Raw genomic sequence first — 22,028 nt, 5'->3', positions numbered from 1 at the left:
ACACTGAACAGCTTTGTAGAGCTGCTACAGTGGCACTGTTACAGCATCTTTGTGACTTACATCATAAAGTGTCACCTTCCAAACTGCAATATTGTTGTCAAGAAGTAACCTATCTAGGTCACTTATTGTCAAAGGCGGGAAGAAGGTTGACCCCTGAACGAATTGCAGCAATTGCTCGAATGACTGTGCCAACAACTCAGAGAGATGTGCGTGCCTTTCTAGGTATCACGTCATACTGCAGACAGTGGATCCCGAACTTCTCACTGTTAGCGAAGCCATTGGTAGCTCTCACGTGCAAGGACGTTTCAACTCCTTTGCCATGGACGGAGGAATGTCAGAAAAGTTTTTCTGAACTACGTGATGCACTGTGTTCGGCTCCTGTGTTAGGTACTCCTGATTACAGCAAGCCTTTCACATTATACGTGCACGAGAGGGAAGGTTGTGCGTTGAGTGTTTTAACGCAACAATTTGGTGGTAAGCAGCGTCCGTGTGCATATTTTTCCTCGACCTTAGACCCGGTAGCTAGAGCGTTGCCGAGTTGCTTGAGGGCGACAGCGGCAGCGGCGGTGTCTATTCGGCAGTCCGCAGGTCTGGTCATGGATAATATGCTCATAGTGATGGTTCCGCATGCAGTTGATACGCTCTTGAATCGGACAAAGACTCAACATCTGACGAGTGCAAGGTTGTCTGGGTATGAGCTGACACTTTTGGCAAGTCATATACAGATCAAGCGTTGTAATGTACTGAATCCGGCGACATTGTTGCCGATTAATATGGAATCAGATGATGTGCTGTCACATGATTGTTATTTACGGACTGAGGAAGAAACAAAAGGTCGTGTGGACCTGAAAAATACTCCCTTGGCAGATCCCGATGGTACCTTGTATGTGGATGGCTCGTGTTTTAAATTGCCGAATGGCGATGTGACGACTGCGTACGCTGTAGTAACGTTGAGCACGGTTGTGGAAACTGCGAGATTGAACCAGAATTCAGCACAAGCGGCAGAGTTAATTGCATTGACAAAAGCGTGTGTTCTGTCAAAGGGAAAGCGAGTGAATGTGTTTACCGACAGTCAGTACGCATTTGGTGTTGCGCATAATTTTGGAAGATTGTGGAGAGAAAGAGGATTTATGACATCGCATGGTACGAAGATCCAACACGGGCAGCTCGTGAATGATCTTTTGGATGCACTTACATTACCTAAACAAGTAGCGATTGTTAAATGTAGTGCACATCGGAAAGTGACGGATGATGTTGGTCGTGGTAATGCGTTTGCGGATGAGATCGCTAAGGAAACGGCTAAGAATCTTGCGACTCGGATGTATGTCGCGAGTTCAGTGAGGTGGCCGACGGAGACTGGTATGTGTGAAAATACCGTTGAGAGTGTGAAGGCAATTCAGAACGAAGCTACTAAAGCTGAAAAGACCAAGTGGAAAGAGAGTACAGGAAGATTGGATACGCATGGATGTTGGGTTGACCTGACGGAATGTCAGAGGTGGATGTTACCAGATGCATATGTATTAGCTGTTGTGACAATGGCTCATGGGTTGTCACATATTAGTGTGAAAGGAATATGTAAGTTCTTGTCCCCTGTATGGAGGAATGAGGGTATTGCTAAGTTTGCCGAAAGAGTGGTTAAGAATTGTATGGTGTGTTTGATGCACAATCCCGGAAGGGGCACCCCCACTCCACCTGGTCATTTCGCTCCTCCTGCCTGTCCCTTTGAGGTTATCCAGCTGGACTTTATCCATATGGAGAGATGCAATAACCTGAAGTATGTTTTGGTTGTGGTTTGCGCGTTCTCCAGATGGATTGAGGCCTATCCTCTTAAAGATAATACTGCCCTGTCTACAGCAAAAATCCTGCTGAAGGAGTACTTTCCTAGGTACGGAATGCCACGGATTGTGTGGTCGGATAATGGAAGCGAGTTCGTGGGAAGTGTAATGCAGAGTGTGTGTAAGGGCCTGGGAATACGCCAAAAATTCCATAGTGCTAATCATCCTCAGGCAGCGGGTTTAGTTGAAGGGTACAATGGTACCCTGAAACTAAAACTCGCAAAGATTCAAGCTACGACTGGTATATCATGGCCTGATGCCTTGCCTCTGGCTCTCCTATCGACCAGAGCGACCGTACACTCACGAGTAGGGCTTAGCCCATATGAGATTGTGTTCGGCCGCCCTGCGAATATTTGGGGAGTCCCGAGGCCGAGGGCTTTTGATAGTCTTGAGTATCCAATGTTGATTGATTACCTACATGATTTGACCACTAAACTACGGTTAATCCATCAACAGGTCTTTGAAGCTCTACCGGCGCAGACAGAGGGTCCTGGACACCAGCTCCGGCCAGGGGACTGGGATGTTACCCGAAATTTTGGTCGGAGACGTAACTTGGAGCCAAGATTTGTCGGACCCTTTTAAGTTTTGTTGACAACGAGGACAGCGGTTCGACTGGAGGGCCGGAAGAACTGGGTCCATGCCAGCCACACAAAAAAGGTACCGATCCCCTTACCAACGGACGGTTGGGTGAGGACTGGGATTTCGGCCACAGAAACTGAGACTCCTTTGCACTTTGTGCCGTTTAGCGACGCTCAGCTTGTGGGGGAGGATTTGTCACTGCCAAACCCACATGTGGAGTCATCAGTAGCAGAGAACCCAAGGTCTGACTCGTTGTCCACTTCATCGAACACTGTTGCGCCAGCTGAACAATTGTTTGTAGAGCAAACTCGACCTGGAAGAAGTCGATACTTTCTTCGTTCAAGGACTAATAAAAATTAGTAGTATATTTTTTGTTTTTTTTGATATTTCGAATATTATAGACAATTATATCCTTTCTTTTTGAGTTCTTATGTGCTTTTCCACTGCTAAGAGATTTGTAATAAAACTGAACGTTTCGAGGAAACCTCTCCATCCGGGTTACCGTAGGGCCGTGCGGGTACTCCTTTCTGTTTAGCAGGTTTCTGACGTTAGGTCGGTTACTTTTGACGATTCCTGGGAACTCCTGGGGATTGATAATCGCTACTCAGAACGAAGTGCGTCAAGTACGTCACGGATGGTTTGTAGAGGATGGCATTCTCTAAGCTGTTGGAAGTAGAAAGGATGTCGACGCAGAGATTAGAGCTATGGAGGGTTGTACGAACAAAATGTTTTCTGTTTCAGGTGTTTCTACTGTTCTTGACCGTATCTATGTTATTGGTAGGTGGAGTGTATTTTGGAGTACCGCTGTTATTACCTTCTGTTTCACCTACCTTCTCTCCTAAACCAAGTTCCCTCACCACTGTCTCCCCACATTCCTTTCATCCTTTGCCTCAACATGAGCAGGTTAGACGTGCGGAATTCATGAATAATTCCTTTGTTCAACTCCTACACCAGCATCAGTTGGTGGTGAACACTACCAATTGTTGGGTGTGTGGGTTAATGCCACATACCATGGATAGGGGTATCCCGTATTTGGTCCTTCCTTACAGCTCCCAGGGTTCAGCTCGAGCATTCCAAACTATGTTCCGTAGTGCACTAGATTCTTACCCCAGTCGAGAGCCACGGTCTGTCAATTTTGGTCCTGGGCCGTATCATAAGCCTTTGGCGATAGCAATAGCGGATCTGGATAGAGATGTTTTTGATGCATCACTCATTCCAGGCGAAGAAGTGCAGGCCTATAAGGATCTGAGCGAGGCTGAGTATAGTACGTCAGTGGGTGATAGACAGCTTAAGAGCTCGTCCCCAATATGGATTGTACCTCACCTTGGTAATTTCTGCTTGAAAGGTCTGGGTCGAAATCCGAGAGCACAACTTGGGAACAGTGCTTGCACTGATACGTATGTTCTACCGATGCTCTCCTCCCCTGTTTTTCTGACTGCTAAGGGCACTTATTTTGTATGTTATGAACGCGCATATACATGGTTACCCCGCGATTTTTCAGGTACCTGTTATATTGCGAATCTTTTACCACCGACTTTCACGGTTGCTTCAGACTACCACAAAACTAGAGTCGTGAGAGGCGTTATTAGCAAAGAGGATACTGCTGGTCAAGAAGCAGGAGACTTCTTTAAGGGTTTCTTGCCGTTTTGGGGTCCTATGGTTAATAGTAGGAACCTAAGACAGTTGACCCGTGTAGTTGAGTCGACTGCTAATATTACTGAAAATGCCCTTGGTAACTTAACAGCTAAACTACAGGCGGATAGACTCATGACGTTGCAGAACCGTATGGTTCTAGACGTTGTTCTTGCAGATAGAGGAGGTGTGTGTAAAGTTATCCATTCGAGTTGTTGCATTTTTATTCCTGACAATGCTCCAACTGTTTACCAAGCCATCTCGAAGTTACACAAGATTTCCGAGTCCATACACGAGGACGAAGGTAATTGGTCGCTCCTAGGATGGTTTTGGGGCCTGATGTCAACATGGGGTTGGAAGATTCTAATGATCGTAGGGGTTGTTGTAACGTTTCTGTTCACGTGTTGTCTTTGTGTACAGTGTGGTCCGGCCTTATGTGGCCTATGTGCTACAACGTGTATGAGGCAGCCATCTGTTACCAAGGAGACGTTGATGAATAGAATGATGTTCCAGCAGCAGCTGAACGATCTGATGAATATTGACATAGACTCCGATCTTGACTAGTGCTTGCCTACATGAGGGCAAAAGGAGCGTCTGAGGTTCCGTGTGAGACGGGACGGCACTTTCGAGTGGTGACGAATATGGATGAGTTTGGTATCTACGAACCGCAAATGACGAGTATAGTGGGTGTACGCAGTTTCGCTATGCCACCACGTATGGTTCGACTTATTTTCGGGTTTGTTCATCCGAACCCTCGGGTTCCATTTTAGATACAGCATCCATTTTGTTTCTTGCCCTCAGGTAGCCAGCAAACGGACTTTGTCCGCCTCATGACCCAGGGACTCCCAAGCTTACACGAGGGACACGTGTTTCTTTGAGGTGACTTTTACGATGAGGGAAATGACACGACTAAGGCAGATGGCCCCGCTCGAGGCTCATCTTGCCGCGCCGGTCTATTGTTTCAGCCATGCATACATTAGACACGAGGTCTTTGACCCCTCTATCAAGTTTCCTTTATTGCTCCTAATATTCTTTCCTAACCTGTTGTGCGTCCTTGTTCTTTCCTTGCATCTGTTTTTCGTCCTTCCTCTTAATGTGTTTACGGTTAGGATGAAATGTGTTTATTGCAGAGGAGATATGTTTTTACAGTTGGGAACCGGCAAGACTGTTGTAATTGTGTTCCGGCCTCCTGAAACATGAACGCGACCCTTTTGAAGTTTATTGTGGGAACTGAGTTGTAACCTTTGTTCACCATACTGTGCTATGGTAAAAACTTGTATAAAAGGACCGATCCACTTCTACAAATTTGAAGCAGTCTCCGAGAACCTACACGTTGTGTACTTCTTGTGACCTCTGTATCCCTGCAGTAAATAAACGCTGATCTCTGACGTCGCTGGAAGTGTCCCGTGTCTCTGTGTTTAGTACGCCAGAACAGGTAACCCACGAAGGTTTCAGGTGTTGTTCCCTGGCAACGCTGGGTCTTAAGAATAACCCAGTCCTTCAATAGTGAGGCTGAATGTGAGCCAACAGCTGAGATGGAGGACCAGGCATGCCAGAAGGATCAGGGCGCAGCCACAACTGCCGACACAGCACCATGCAGGCGTCGCATAATTGTCCCACCACTACTACTGTTGGAGACACAGGCACCAGACACAGCAGAGGAGCAACAGCCAGTGCACAGGCAGCGTGCAGGACTGCAACAAACACAGTCCCCTGAACAATCAAGAGTAGGGAGAGGGATGAGACGCAGGGAACGGCCGTCCACCAGCACTGCTCCTGTTGAAGAGGACACGGTGTTCTCGGGCCTGGAGGGCAGCATGCTGCAGCAGCAGCGCCTGCAAGTGAAGGGAATCAGGTCAATACAACGGCAGCTGACAGCACATAACCACAACATGACCGAGTTGCGCGCAGGAGTAATGGCCATGACTGGTGCATTGGAGGGACTGTGCAGGGAGATAGCGAGGGACATGGCAGCGCGGCGCCGGGACAGACATCGCCTTCACACACGGCTGGACCTATACACAAGGGCTGTGAACCGCCACACAACTGCAACATCCCTGCTGGCCAGAAGATGTGTTGGCATGCAGCGCGAGATGGCCCACTGCTGCCAGGACGCGGGTAGTGTCTTGGTGCAGGTCACACATGCGGTGGACCAGATGCGCGCAACCGCCACAGGTGGCATAGGTGCACTTGCAGCCACGGACACTGATGGACAATCGAGCAGGAGCAGCATCACTCCCCCAATACCACAGGAGAGACGCAGGAGTGCACGACAGGGCACAGTGGAGGATGAGTCAAGGGAGGGCACAGCGCACACACAGCGAGGCGCACCAGGCCATGCACGTAGGAGGTGAAGGGACACAAGGGACTAATGGCCATGTGTGATGCAACACAGTCCATGTAGACTCAGTGTCTGTTGTTATTCTTTGCACTGTGACACAAACAAGTGCATGCAGGGACTTTGAAGTCACAACGTGAGATCACTCAATGCCTGATGACACAGAAATAAAAATACCTGTCAGTCACCAATCAGTTTCATTGTGTCATCATTACTCACTTAGAAGTAGTTTTGGGTAATCTCATCACGTCTCATACGTCCGGCAGCTGCACCAGCACCTCCTGCGGGAGCGCGATGTGGTGCTGGTCCATCCTCATCTGATGAATCAGAGTCTGTCAGGTCCACTGGGGTTCCTTTCTTGGTAGCGATGTTGTGTAGCATTGCACAGGCAACCACTATTTTGCAACACGTCTCAGGGCTGTACTGTAGCGCTCCACCACTCTTATGAAGGCATCGAAAACGGCTCTTTAGGATTCCAAAGGTCCTCTCAATGGCACAGCGTGTAGCTCTGTGTGCGCTGTTGTACCCCCTCTCACCTGCAGTTGATGGATTCAGATACGGTGTGAGGATGTAGTCTCGTACAGCATACGCACTGTCACCTGCGGGGCATAAGCAGATTAATGTTCAATAGTGTCCTGCCACTGCATCACTCTACTGCCTCTGTGTGTGTTTGCCATGCATTTACCTAGCAGATAGCCCTCTCCAAAATCACCATTTGTGAGTCTGCGATGTAATGCACAGTGGCGAAACATGAATGAGTCGTGTGTGCTTCCAGGGTATTTGGCCACAATATCAGTGATTATGTGTTGGGCATTGCACACTACCTGGATGTTCAGGGAATTATATGACTTTCTGTTGCGAAATACATACTCATTATGTGATGGGGGTGAAATAGCGATATGTGTCCCATCTATGCAGCCAATGACATGGGGGAATTGTGCAATTTGGTAGAAATCTTGCTTGGTCTGATCCAGTGCCTGTGCTGTGCTAGCAAATTGTAGGTGGTGATGCAGCCTCTGTACCATTGCATCCAGGAAAGTGTGGAAGAAGCGCGATAGTGCACTTTGGGAGACACCTTCTGCTGTGGCAATGACCCCCTGGAAACTACCTGATGCCAGGAGGTGAAGTGAGCACAGCACCTGTACATGGGTGGGAATGGAGTGTGCCCTGCGTGTGGGGTGATCAAGTATGGGTGTCAGTTCAGCAATTAAATCCAGGATGCTGTCTGGGTGCAGCCTGTAGTTGACATGGATCTCCTCATCGGTCAGTTGGAAGAGGGTGATGCGTACTCTGTAGATCCTTTCCTGTCGTCTCCTTCTCTGCATGGCATCCCTGATTCGCAGCCTCCTGGCTATCACGTACAGCCCAGCCATGGTGGAAAGGCCCTGTGGCATTGTGGGCCTGTTTAAATAGGTTGCAGTAGGTTACCCCCTGCTCAGTGTTGATGGTAAATGGGAAGTGCAAATTTGCGAATTTTGCGGAATCGCTATTTGCGAATTTTCTGAACATGTCATTTTGCGGAATCGCTATTTGCGAGTTCGGTAACAGCGATTTCCGCAAAAACTGGTGCGCAGACTGCGATTACGCTGATTTATTCGCAGACTCCACTTTACGCAAAATAGCTAATCGCTAAATTAGCGATTCGCACTGTTCTTCTGCGAATATCTTTCCTACATGGCTCAAGTATGTTTTGCGATTGCAAACACACAGATTCCTGCGAATCGCACTGTTTGCGATCGCAAAACTGTTTCCTACATATGGCCCTTTATCAAGAGAACGTCTGTTAAAGGTGGATCCTTTTGTTTAATTACAGATTCTTAGAGGAGGATGTATCCACCTCCAGTGTACACACAGGACACTACCTCTTCACTCCCCAATCTTATTTATTGTAGCTATTAAGAAAACATTAACTGTGCTATAAGGAGACTTTGTTGAAAAATGTTTGCCAGAAAGCAGTTGAAATTTGCCTGTGCTGCTAAAACTCTACTAAACATCTGATCCAAATTTCATCAGAAGTTGCAAAGTCTGATTCCAAATGAAATAATGGATCCAAATGTGATATCATTTAAATGCACCCATAGATGTGCATGTATAATTTCAGGTTTTTTTCCATATTGCTTGTATTACTCCTTGAGGTTTTCAATTTTCCACATCATACATACATGGAAACAATGTAGTCTTCTTCTGTGCTCATAATTCCTTTATTTAGTGACAACAGCCTTACCGTTTCAGAGAAGAAGGTATGCATGGAAATGCTTCTGCTGGTGATTGTTAAATTAATGTATTTCAAAATGATTATATGAATATATAGAGAATATGGATGCCTGTTACGTGTGTATGTTGTTGCCTACATCAGTATCTGAGGGTGTGACATATGACCACTTTTCTGTGACCTATGGGATTTCATGCAGTTTAATCACAAGCTTATTCTATTTCAAAGATCAATTTCAGTATTACTATTCTAACTATGATTTAATCTTTTCTGAAATACCTGTGAGAAAATACTTAAACCCTGTGCCTGATACTAAAACAACAGAAATGATGGAAAACTTCTTTAAGCCTACACAAATATTAGACACAGCTTATGATCATCGACACAACTTAACTTGTATTACTAAATTAGAATCAGTAGAAGACAGATGTAGAGATATTGTGCCAAAGCTGCCAATCATTTTAAATTACCATCTTGGGGGCTTAAAGTACCAAAGCTTAGAATAGTGGGAAACCAATTTATGCTAGCTTTAATTTGGCAACATAGAGTACATTACGGCGTAAAAACTGAAGCTAGAAACTTTGTTGGTTCCAGCAAATGTGACAATACATATCAAGTTTTTGATAAATCTGCATTATTTTTGGGAGACGTGGATACTGTGTTTCCTGAAATGTATTATACGAAAAATACCACTCTTCTCCTTCTCTTGTGACATCAGTACCTTCCACTGTGGCATGGTTTTCTCTAATTGCTTTTCTTTTGTTTTACTTATGCATGCCCCAAAAACATTATGCTATATTTAGGCTCCTTCCAAAATTAGGAAAAGGCATATCCAGTATCCTGTTAGACATAAGGCCCAGCAGATGTATAGAAACGGTTTCCCAGGCCATCAGAAGGCAAGATGGTTTTACAGAGTATGTGCACTCTACATAGAGCATAAACAGCTTTCAAGTTTTCTAATAAATCCAAAGATTATTTGAAATGCAGTATGTCCAACATGAAATATGTCCATTGCAGGAGATTGTGGCATCATGACCTAAAAGTCACAATGTATAATTTCACCAATCTTCATCAAAGCAAGAGCATTGATTTTTTTGTTTTTCTTTCCTAGGTTTCCTGGAAAGTTGAGCCTGATCTACTTACCTTTTATGAAAAACAAGCACAAGGCACTTTTATTTGAGCTAGAAGACTTATAAAATCCTGCCAAATGGCATCACTTCAAAAACAGCTGCTAACTACAGAAAAGAGAAGGGAATCAACATAATAATATCCCCAAATAAAAGTAGAGGAAGGAGTCCTTCAATCAGCAAGTTTTTATAAGGCAGCGTCTGTGATACATTTGTTATTGGCCTCCCTCTGGATGAGAGTCCCAAAGCTGAGATGCACAGTAGTGCATGTGGCAAAGCTGGGGCAGTTAGTAATAAAAAGCCAGTGTTAATGTAATGTATGCATGTTCTCTCTCCAGTATGATCCATTGTACAATTCATACTTTTAACGTGGTCACGTTCCACCTGACAAAAGCATGGCTATATAAGTATGGTCATATCCATCAGTCTTGTGAAAAGTCATACATGCTACAATGCACCTGGGAGTTGGAGTCTACATTAGTTGTATATGCAGCAACAAAAACTACTTTGTACAGCCCAGTAGGAGGATCGCCATACAATTAATTTAATATTGTGCGAACAACAATATTTAACATATTGATCAATTTGGGGTAGTCTCAAATGAAATGTTAAAGTATTTGATTGAAAACCAAGTACTCCCTCATTTAGATTGTGTAGGATATTGATCAAAATAAAGATTGAAATCTATGGAGTCACACAGTAATATTGTGTAGGGTTTTGGGTGAAGTAAATAATTTCCCATCATGGCACTTTATTTGGAATTCAAAAAGGTTCCGATATGTACCACGGTCCTACTTACAGTAAGCTGGTGATATTGGTGCCAGAAATTGGAGCAAAGAAAGGCATACAAGATAACTGAGCCTCTATTAATGATAATAGTCTTTAAGTGACTCAGAAATAACTAAGCAGATTCACAATTTCAAGGGAACACAGGTACTAGTCGCTCCTCCATCTCTGTGGGCCCTTTATGGGTTGACAATACCGGGAAGAGCCTACAAGACAAGTTTGTTATTTCTCATCCACTTCTATGCAACCAAGCAACACATGTGGAAAAACCTGTATGGGTGAACCGAGTAATTGCATGGCATTAATTGTAGTAGGACTAATATACCGATTAAACAGAGTTGAACAAGAATTTGCAGAGTGCTGAAATGTAGCCGCTATTCCAGTCTTAGCCAGCCGCAGTGGCCATTTTGCGTACATCTGTGTTCCTGTCTACACTCCTGTGATGGAGCTTCATATCTTCTGATGGCAGGTCATTTATGCCTTAACACATTTATTTGTGCTTTTATATATACATGATTTCCTGCTGCTATATCCAAGATGTTTAAATGATAAGATGTAGTTTTGGCAATGAACTTATTGATTTTCACAGAAGCCTGTTTTTGCCTGATATGCTATTTTATGTAAAGATTAATTTTAGCAATGCCGCTGAGGAAGGCGTTGACAATGCTGCTTTGAGAGATTGCCAGTGCTAGGCCCACAACTTTGAGGTCTTGTTCAGCTATGATTTTATTTTAGCATAAGCTAAATGAAGTTGGCAGTTTGCTCTATTGGTCATGGCATTGATGTGTTTGTACAAATTAATGCACAGGTCATTGTCAACGATGGATAATAAACAGAGAAAGTTGATGGAGCCAAGCCAATCCTGACCTGTTAATGAGAAGAGAGAAGACAGATTATTTTTGTTAGCATAGAATTTAAAGGTGATGGGTGGTCATCCAAGTCTGAATATTGTTGAGTGTTTCAGGGGCAAAGGGGATTTCACCAGGGAAGTTGATGTTCATGATTGACTGTGCTTTGAGAGATCCATTTGGAGTAAAACTAATCGTGTGTGAAATTACCATTATTTGCTTTTGGGTAATAATGTGAAATTGTGAAAAATGTCTGTGAAATTTCACGAATGTAAAACTGCCAATTAGAGTTATGTTTTAAGGCAAAATGTGGCTGCATTCATTTTAGAGAAGAGAATCAAACACAAGTGCAGTGAACAACAGCACTTTAGATGCTATTCCCACTCCAATATAAGCAAAAGCAAGGAGAGTTTTAGTCTTTGGAGGGTTTAGAGTTACCATTCCCACTTCAGTCTCAACAACCCTTAGGAAAATGGTTGGACTTTAGAGAGGTTAGATTTATTATTCCAAGTCGTAAATAAATAATTTTTAAAAAGTAAACGTTAAAGAAAAATACAATTCTTTAAGCATATTTTACATTCAGCTACATTAATTAAAGATAAATAATGTGAAATTATATGTAAAACATATTTTTCACCAAAAAAATTCCAAAATTAAAATTAAAAATATTAAAAATAAATTTCCCTCCCACTTCATAGAATACTGTGAGTTTTAGGGCTCAGCTGCAGTACAATTATTCATCATATGAGGAAGGACTGACTCAAGTAGACTGATGAAACAACAAGACTAACAACCGTTGAATAACGTAATTGATTCCCAGAGATTTACCAGCCAGAGTCAAAGTGGATTGTATGCACTGGTTTGAGGTGAGTTTGGACAGGTGAAGAATTCACTCAATGCAATGCAGCAAGCCACCTTGCTGTGTTGCGCTGTGAGAAAGGGAGAACGCAGTAATGCACTAAATTTACAATGTACAGTGCATTCTTGCTCTCTGACTGTGCTGGAGCACAAATACTCCCTGGGGAATGGGAACGCAAGGCAGTGATTGATTTGAACTGCCCTGCGTTACTCCTGATTTGTCAAGCTGTGCAGGGTCATGCAAAGTGATTTTGCGTGGCTTGATAAATCTCTCTAAGGTTTTGCTTCACCCTTGGACCCCCTTTGCCTAGTTTAAGAGCAAACCTTCATAAATATTTTCCAAAGTGACCAGGCAGTGACGCTTTAGTGTGATAGTACTGAATTCCATAGACTCCTTGTTGAAGAATAGGCTTGCACACAAGCGATGATGATGGATGACCAGCATGAAAGGCTTTTTATGTGGTCCACCATCAATCAGGAACTTTGGAATTTTGACCTCTTTCAGTGCAAACATATGTGCCAGTTTTAATTTCAACACAACGTTAACTATGGTGTAGGGATTCCTGCATTTGTGGTAGGCACTAGACAGTGCGCCAGCATAAGGAGAGATCACAAATACTCAATTTCTTAGTAAATATAGAGCATTTCTGCTCTCTCCGATTTACTCAACATGCCACACCAAGTTCCCTTGTTGCCCCCATTGCCTGAAATAATACTAATTGTGCACCTACATATACATGAATGTATACATGCATAATTCTATGAACTGTATCTCTAGAATCTTATATCATGAGTAGAAATTACTCCATGTTCAAATATGATTGCAAGACGGAAGCAAATTTGTGTAGTAGAAATTATAAGATATAATCCATACAAAAACCAGGGGACAAGATCACATGGACAAGGTGAAGATGTGCTGTACCAGTAAGAAGGAAAGGGAGTTATACATGCTATCAGCTTATAGGATCCCATTACATTATTCTGGGATATTCAAAACATAAATGATCGAATGACATTGGAAAATCTACTTGCATTACAGTCTAGTAAGTAATGAGTCCAAGTTACCTTCCCATGGCGGTTTTTCCACAATGTAAATCAGTTGCCAATGAATATAATTTTTGCCTTGGGTAGCAAAAGTGTAATGATCCACAAGGGGTGGTGCGACAATTAGAACTCTACATCTAATCCTATTGCTGTGTTAGCTTCTGATTTCTAGGATTTCTGCCCACTATAGTGCAGATTAATGGGCATCTAATGCAATATATCGGAACTGTAAAGTTGCAGCTAGAGAAAGATACTGAAGATCATGTCTTATATGTGGGTAAAGGAACACAGTGATGTTGGAGATGAAATTTCCAGCCACACATTATCAATAAACCGTGACATATCCCAAAGGAAGGTAATATTGTTATAATTTTGTACAAACGTACATGCTCATACAACATGGTCTCTGATGTTGCGTCCTCTTTAAATGATAAGAGAGGAACATCTGGGGCAAGATCACTTCTGCAGAAAAGTGTTTCTTGATGCTTTTCATAATTTTGTTAGATAAAAAACAGAAAGTGATGAGACAAGATTTTTTCTCCAGCAGCTATTTGATTTTGAGCATTTAAGTATCTTCCTGGGGGAAGTCCCATAACCATTTTATGGGGTGTATCAGTAGATTTTTAGGGTAGCCTCTATTTAGTTATTTTAGGGAATTAGTGTTGGCTTCTTTGAAAATGTCTTACTTCAGTTTGCAATCTTTCCGTAACCTGCAACATTATTCCAAAGAAAGACTATCTCTCAATGCTCTAGGTTTGATAGCTGTGATATTCTAGCAGAGTGTGCTCTTCTGTGGGCTTCCTAAATCTAAACATGTAATGTTTATTGCAATATTCTTAACAAGGGAAACAAGGAAATCAATATTCATGTTGATACTGTGATAAGTAAAGCATAAGTCAGTTTAGGAGTGGTTTAGTGAATTCAGATAGAGTGTTTTTATTTCCACACCAAATCATGAAGATGTCATCAATGGATGTTTTCCAAATGTTTACATTGTTAAGAAAAGGGTTACCAAAGTGTACTATACCTGATGTCTCAAAAACATCTGGGAAGAGTATGGCAAAGTTAGCTGTAAAAGAGATCCCTTGTTATGAGAGTAGTATTTAACATCAAAACGCAAAAACATTTTAGCTAGAGCAATCCAGAGCATATAAATGACACAGAGGTAGGTGCCTGAAAAGATCCTGGTCTTTTATTTAGGAGGAACTATCACTTTTATGCCAACCATTTGTAATATATTTGTATCCAATGAATCATTATCAAAAGTGAAAACTATTTTGGGGCGTATTTAACAAATAATCATGCAATGCAGCATGATAGGGAAAGTGCAGGAATGCACCGTACTTTATATGGTCCATTCTTGTCATTTCTCAGCGCAGGTGCACACTGTGCTGCAGAGCACCAACCCCACCAATGCAGAATGAAGCACATATAGAAAGAGGAAGTAACGGGGAGAAATAAAGGTGTTAATCCTTATTAGTTATTAAGCCACCCTGGGGAGGCGAAGCATTTTGACACATTCCCACAACTACCAGTCCAATCCATGGGTTGATGCGTGGGAACACCCACACTCCATCCATCCAAGGAACACCTCACTGGGGCGGAGTATTGCAATGCAGCGCATTGCTTTTGGTTTATCAAGCCTCACAAAGCCAGCCAAGGTGGCCTTGCGTGGCGTGATAAATCAGACTTTAGAGATGCATCACTCTTGCACCCGGCTGCATCGCTACTCTTGTATTAACATTCCCCTTAATTTGCTAGATAGTATGTGTCTTGTCTTTCTAGTACGTGTTCTTGTTAGGTATGATATCATTAAGCTTGTTGAGCTTGTAACAGTTGGCTTTTATCCAGCTAGTAACTTCAGTCATGCCGGTTATGATTTTTTTTTCTTGTGTTGGGGGTCTTGTATGAGAGAGAGAGTCTGCATTGATGAGGTTAGGGCACCAACCTCATGAGGCACTTTGCAGATTAGTTTGTAGGGCGCCCAAGGAGTAAGGTGCCAGGCTGACAGCTTCTGTTCTATCCATGTGCTTTCTCAATAAATATATATTTAATATCTGACTGCCCCAAATCCTCGCAACGAATAGCTCCCTTTTTATCCTGACCTCATATCGTTCATACTCAAATCTACAGTCTCTTTAATAGATTTGGCACTTTTAGTTTCTTTCTTTACTATATTACTAGTTGATTTCTGTATCCTAGTTCCTCTTACTCAAGAAGGTATTCAAAGAGCTCTCAACTTCGACGATTCAGATTTTATGTGGTTTGGATGCCCCCAATATTTCCTGATCCTCTACTTTAACAGTAATGTGAGGCATTAAAAATTAGGACATTAAACATAAACGGGGAACAACCTTTACAACACAACTTTTACAACGCACTACCATTACAACGAAACTGTTACAACGCGAGTGCATTGACAACGCAGGACATTACAACGCAAGTCTTTACATCGACTTGGGGGCGCTAGGTGGCGCTGGACCGTCATGGCCGCGCTTTAGTGAGGCTCTCGCCAGCCGGGCGTCCATAAACCCTGCAAATATATCCTACAGGCCAGTTACCCACACTTAATCGACGCCGACGGACAGCTGAAGGTCCCGGGTCCACTCGGCGCAAGTTTCAAGTCTGTAGGCGCCCTGACGGCGCAGATACTGCCCAGCGTGGACGAGACGGCGAGAGGGGCGGACCTTCGGAGCGGAGGCTCCTAACAACGCGAGACCGGGGATTCATCCGGCCCTGCGGGCCGCGAGGAAATTTTGTACTCTGGCTGGCACGAAAGACACTCTACTGGACTACCGCAGTGTGCCAGACATCCTCTTCGCTTCATCGCGATTGCCGGTGCCCATCTGCGGTGCCGGACGTGCTCCTGCTGCATCGAGGCTGTGGATCCCACATATATAGGTACCCTGCCCATCCTACCGTACCGCGCTAAAGCGGAGGAGCGCGATCCTTGGCCTGTGTGCTGCTGAGGTGCAGTGGCTGGGGGCACCGGGGGCTGCACCGAGGAGGGGGTTGCTGGCGGCGCACCTCCACTGGTGTTGAGGAGTAGCAGCGGCCCGTGTCCTTCGGACGTCTCTCTTCGTCTGCCCACGGAGCGGAGGTACGTGACCCTATACTTGCGGGGGATTGCGAAGGTGCTGTGGCTGCACGGAGCGCCTTGAGGCCAGGCTGACCTGCGGGCTCCCGACATCTGGAGGGGTCCGCTCCTCTGGCGAGCTGGTGCTGGCACTGCGGAGTGTGGTGAGCGCCTCGACTCGGAGCTCCCGGGAGCGCCTACTATATTGAACCTACCTGGCGGCCTATCTCTCCTAGGCCTCGTCCGACGCGGCCATGGGCAAAGCGGACGCAAAACAGGCGACTCTACAATTCAACCCCCCAAAAAAGAAAACGCGTGCCCTGCCTGCGGAGAGTGGCGAGTTGGGGCCCGGCGAGGAGGAGGAAGTGGATTGGAAGGCTATCCTTCTCGGCCTGCAGACGAGCCTAACGTCCATTGACACCAAAATTGACAATATGAACACACGTCTGGAAGCAGTGGTGCATCGGCTGGACCAACATGGGGAGCGCCTGAAAGAGGCGGAGGGGCGAATATCGGAGCTGGAGGATGGCGCGGTGGCCGGTGCTGCTAAGTTGACGCAGATGGACCGGCTGCTCAAGGTCATTGCCGACAAAAATGAGGATTTGGAGGCACGCTCCCGCCGAAACAACGTTCGCCTGATTGGCCTTGCGGAATCCAGCTGTGGGGGTCGCATGGAAGATTTCATTGAGGGGCTGCTGATCGATAAATTTGGAAGGGAATCTTTCTCGCCACAACTGGTAGTGGAGCGAGCCCACCGCTCCTTGGGGCCTCGCCCAGTTCCTGGGGCCCCGCCACGTCCGGTTATCATAAAATTTCTGAATTACAGAGACCGTGACACCGTATTGCGCCTAGCCAGGGAGAAACAACCGATCCTACATGAAAACGTCACCATTTCCTTCTACCCGGATTTTACACAAGCAGTGCAAGATGCCCGACGAAAATTTACAGAAGTAAAGAAGAAACTACAGCAACGAGACATTCCTTACTCCATGCAATATCCGGCCAAGCTCAAGGTCACACATCATGGCAAGCCCTTCTTTTTTGGGACTCCGCAACAGGTGGAGGACTTTTTGAGGGAACACTCCTCGGCGGCCCCTCGGCGACGCGGTCCTGGACCGGGATCAGGCTCCAGCTCCCCGACGACTGCTCCTGACTGATGAGTACCGCTGTTATGGTTTATGTTTAGTCTCTTTACCCCTTCATGTCTCTCTCCTTCTTCCTTGGCACTAGCTACTCCCCCATCGCTCTTGACTCCACTCTTTGAGTAACCTGTACTTTGACTCTGGACCTTGGGAGGATTATGCTTCTTGGGAGGGACCGTATCCATCGTCCACTGGGGGACTACATTAGCCCTTCACCCTCTCGCTAAAATGTACGGGATGAACAGTCATTCCGGTTTGGGGCCCTGTATATGCTGTCGCCTACTGTTTACAAGGTACTGGTCTGGACGTTGGCGACTGGATTTCGCCCTGGCACTCCCCCCCTGTCCCACCCGAACTCCTCCCCCTATGGGGTGATGGTATGGTGGGTGAAAAAAAGGGATGGGAAGGACAGGTCCGGCGCACTGGCGAGTCCCCTATAGGGCATACCCCACTTTTTGCATTTATGTTTGTTGTAGAGATTGGGAGGGGGTCTGCATTCCGGCAGGATTGGGCTGCAGTGGTGGGAGGGGGTGGGATGGGGGTTGGGGATGTTCGACATAATTGGGATGTTGAAGTAGGTAAGGGGGGGGAGCTCCAGGGACTGTTTTAGGGTTGTTGTTCGTATTCAGCATGAACGCTCTGCATATATCTGTGGAAATAGCACACTATGCCACCCTTTTTCGACCATTACACTTGTGGCCCTGCTGCCAGTTGCACTTCGTCACCTATAAGTCATCTCTCGACACACATGACCCGCACCACATGCACTGAGCTAGGGGAGGGAGCCCTGCTCACTGCTGTCACCTGGAATGTTCGGGGCCTGGGGGATCCCAGGAAACGCAGGCAAATCCTGGGTGCCTTAGACAGGTTGCATGCTCAGGTTGTATTCCTTCAGGAGACTCACATGGACCCTCTTCGCAATGCCACCTTTGCTGCCAGATGGGCTGCACATTCCCTTCATGCCCCTTACTCGTCTTATGCAAGAGGCGTTACTATCCTAGTTAAGAGGGGAGTTCCCTACGTTCCCATAGGCACCGCCACTGATCGCGAGGGTCGTTACTGCATAACATGGGGTAGGATAGGGGTCGAGACAATCACCCTTGCCTGCTCTTATGGCCCCAACTGCGATAATCCGAGCAGTTTCATTGCTCTCTGGAACAAGGTCAGGGAGGTGGGATCCACCCACCTTATATGGGGGGGAGATTTTAATGCTGTCTTAAACCCCGCGATGGATAGGTCAAACCCCTCCATGCACCACTACACTACCACACACAGATACCTGAGGGACATATGCGACACCCATGAGATCGTGGATACCTGGCGACACTTACACCTGACTTCTATGGAAGGCACACACTGGAATCATGCACATGCAACTTGGGCCAGACTAGATTACATTATGGTTGATAAGGCCCTAGCCCCCTCCTTGGTGGGGGTGCGACATCTGGGCCGCACATACTCCGATCACTCTCCAGTATTGGCCGAGTTCCGGCTACCCGACATCATGGGCAGACCTCAGACTTGGAGACTCCAACCCACCATCTTACTTGATGAACTGTTTAGAACAGAATTGGGTCAAGAATTAGAAGACTTCCTATCCCGTAACAAGGGAACGGTGGACCGGATGGCCACTCTCTGGGAGGCGCTGAAGGTAACGATACGAGGCTTCTGCATTTCAAAGAGCTCCGGGGTACTCCGGACCTTGAGAGATACACTACGCAAATTGGAAACTACACTCCACACTCTAGAACATAGCCCGGACTATAACACCAATGCAGATGCGCAGGCAAAGTACCGCGAAACGCTATCGGACTACATGTCCACCGCTGAAAGGGAGGTAAAATTCCGAGGCCAATACTTCAAAGCTCGCACGTACGGGGAAGGGGAACGACCCGGTAAATCTTTGGCGGGAGCGGTCCGACCACCACGAGGCTCTAACTTTGTGCTGGAGCTGGAGGGGGAGGATGGGACTCCTTTACGGGACACGCGCTCGATTCTGGCGGCCTTTACCACTCACTACTCAACATTATACTCCACTACCAGAGTCGGTGCGCTGGACATGGACGACTACCTTAGGGAGCTCACACTGGGATGGCTCTCTGACCGTCACCGGGAGTTCCTGGCGGAGCCGGTGGGCCTGGAGGAGGTTACAGATGCGATCAAACAGATGGCTCCGGGAAAGGCCCCCGGCCTGGACGGGCTGCCTATGGACTTCTACAAGGCGTATATGGACATCCTTGCTCCGGTGCTCCGTGAGGTTTTCATGGAGGCTCATGAATCAGGCGCACTTCCTCCGTCAATGCAGGAGGCGCTGATTACCTCCTTGTTGAAACCTGGGAAGCCGCCTCAGTGTTGCGACTCGTATCGCCCGATCTCGCTCATTAACTGTGACGCAAAAATCCTGACAAAAATACTGGCTAACCGTCTGCAGTTGTTACTGGGAGGCCTGGTGTTATCTGATCAAGCGGGTTTCGTCCCGGGTAGGGCCACCTCCAATAATCTCCGGACGCTATTCTCCATCATGCATAATGTAGCTCCGGATTTGCCATTGGTGGCTGTTTTTTTGGACGCCACCAAGGCCTTCGACTCCCTGGAGTGGGACTATCTCCACTGTATCCTGCGCAATATGGGCATGCCGATGGGCTTCACGCGCTGGATTGATCTTCTGTATGACCGACCGGTCGCTAGGGTGGGGTTGAATGGGCGCATTTCGGACGCCTTTGCGGTGTCGCGAGGTACCCGGCAGGGTTGCCCACTATCTCCGCTGCTGTTCGCGATAGCGATGGAACCTCTGGCGGCCCGGCTCCGCCAACATCACCGGGACAAGGCTCTGCGCTGTCTTCAGCGAGAGGTCCTCATCTCCCTCTACGCGGATGACATTACACTCTACATACGTGACCCCGCTGCCAACCTCAACCCTATCCTCCGTGAGTTTATTCGTTTTGCGGGGCTATCTGGTGTCCATGTCAATTGGGGGAAGTCCACTATATTTCCACTGACTGCGTCCGCCCAGCCTTTCCCTCTGGACTACCCTCTACGGTGGGAAATGGAGGAAGTCCGTTACCTGGGCATACTCCTCTCCCATGACCGAGAAGAGCTAATGCGGATGAACTATGGCCGCACGTTTGAATGTATCCAGGCATGTGTGTCTAGATGGATCACGCTGCCCCTCTCCTTTGCGGGCCGCGCCTCCTTAATCAAAATGGTTGTTCTTCCAAAACTCCTGTACCTGTTCATGAACATCCCATACTACCCTGGCAAGTCCTTCTTTCGTCTTTTGAGGTCTGAACTCATTCGCTTGGTCTGGGGAGGGAAGAGGCCGCGTCTTCGTTGGGAGGTGTTGATTCGTCCATTTGCGCACGGAGGGCTCGACCTTCCGGACTTCGAGCTGTATTATCACAGCGCGCAGGCCCACTACATTCATCACTCGATTCGCCCCACGCCCTTTCTGCCGCAGACGGCTGTAGAACACTGGCTGGCTGCGCCTATTCCACTTGAGGGGGCGATACTCAGTACACCAGAGACACATACAGCGTACCGCACCACGATCTCGAGCTCCATTCTAGCGTGGCGATACCTTGCGAAGGTGGCAGGCGCACCGCTCATCTATTCTCCACTGCTTCCTCTGGCATACCATCCCCGGTTGCCCCTTTTACAGGAACAACTGTTTAAAAAGTTTATGGCCAAATTCCACATTACAACATGGGGGGACCTCTATCATAGTGGACAATTCCGTTCCCAATCTCATATGTTCACTCACTCTGCACCCACTTTCATGGACACTTTCCTATATACCAGGCTTCGTAGTGGTATTCGTGCATTGACGGGGGACTTTCCTAGTGAGCCACCCATGCTAGAACCCCTGCATCGTTTACTTAAGGCTACCACTCCGGCTCATGCAGTCTCTACCCTATACCACTCGCTACGCACCACCCTAGACTTCTCGCCTTGCACGGCACGTACAAGGTGGGAGGAAGACCTGGGACTGCCCATAGATGACGACCTCTGGAGCTACTGCTGCTTACAAACCGAACAGATCTCCTCCAGTAGCAGATTTAGGGTGATTCATTACCGGTTCTTACATAGGCTCTATTGTACTCCAGCACACATGCATAGGATAGGCCTTCGAGAGGATGATCTATGCTGGCGCTGTCGCGCTCCGGGGGCGGACTTCCTGCACCTGGCGTGGGGATGCCGGGAGATTGCCGACTATTGGCAGCAAGTTTTTTCCGGCATTTCCGAAATGATAGATGTCTCACTGACACCCTCTCCAACACAGGCACTCCTGGGCTACACAAGTACTATACGAAAACCTGTCCGCAGATTTGCCACTATCGCCTTTCTTATGGCGAAACGTCTGATAGCCTGTAGATGGGGGCGGGGCAGAACTCCCAGGTTTAAGGACTGGATCGCTGATATGGTACACTGCCAGGATACTTTACTTCGTTATGCTGAACTCCTGCCTTCCGCTTCACGGCCGGCTGACATCTGGGGTCCCTTACAGGCATATCTGTTATCACACCCACAGACATAGCGGACCCTCTTCCCGCT

This window comes from Triturus cristatus, chromosome 7, assembly GCF_964204655.1.
Source record: "Triturus cristatus chromosome 7, aTriCri1.1, whole genome shotgun sequence".
NCBI lineage: Eukaryota > Metazoa > Chordata > Amphibia > Caudata > Salamandridae > Triturus > Triturus cristatus.
Note: the sequence above shows the minus strand (reverse complement) of the source record.